The sequence below is a fragment of the Limulus polyphemus genome, unplaced genomic scaffold, assembly GCF_000517525.1.
Source record: "Limulus polyphemus unplaced genomic scaffold, Limulus_polyphemus-2.1.2 Scaffold8416, whole genome shotgun sequence".
Classification (NCBI taxonomy): Eukaryota; Metazoa; Arthropoda; class Merostomata; order Xiphosura; family Limulidae; genus Limulus; species Limulus polyphemus.
The window spans coordinates 10,696-11,399 of NW_013674026.1; positions in this window are offsets into that span (position 1 = coordinate 10,696).

A 704-nucleotide genomic window follows, 5' to 3' on the forward strand; every position below is an offset into this window, starting at 1 on the left:
CGACATGTTTCCCATGGTGGACTCCTGACAGCAGGCGCAGAAGGCTCAGAAATTGGCCTGAGATATCTTTTACAGGTATTCCACTCTTTCCAACCACATTTAATTTTCAGCAGGCTCGTACTCATGCCCTGTAAGTCATATGTCAAAACCAGAAGGAACTTTGGATAAAGTTTACTATCAGCATCATTTCTACCACTGTTCCAATATCGTCTCGGACAGGATTTAGAAGGTAAGGGTGAAGTATACCTCTAATCGATCTTGGTTTTTTAATGGCCAGGAAGTTGTTGATGTTCAGAAGATCACTGACACTCTTTGGGGAATGCTTTTCCAGTACCTCTTTCTTCCACTGCCTTCTTGGCCATCAAGTCGTGGGCTGAGCAATTGCTACTTTGTTTTTGGGCAGATCGTCCCTAAGACTATAATTGTCCATTTATGCTGGTGGAACATAAACCTGCTCTTCATCGTTCTGGCAGTACATCAGTCGAACCTGATGATATTCATTATGAGATGCTTCTAATTATCATCATATTGCTTTGGCTAGCTGTCTCTAAGGTTTTGGAGAAGATGTTTAATCCATTAACTGCAGATGACAGATATTTCCGTCATTGAAGTTCTATGGCTCAGCTGCGAATAACGGAAATATCAGTCAGTTGCACATATATAACTATAACTATATCCGAATGACGAAAATTACTGTTTTATTG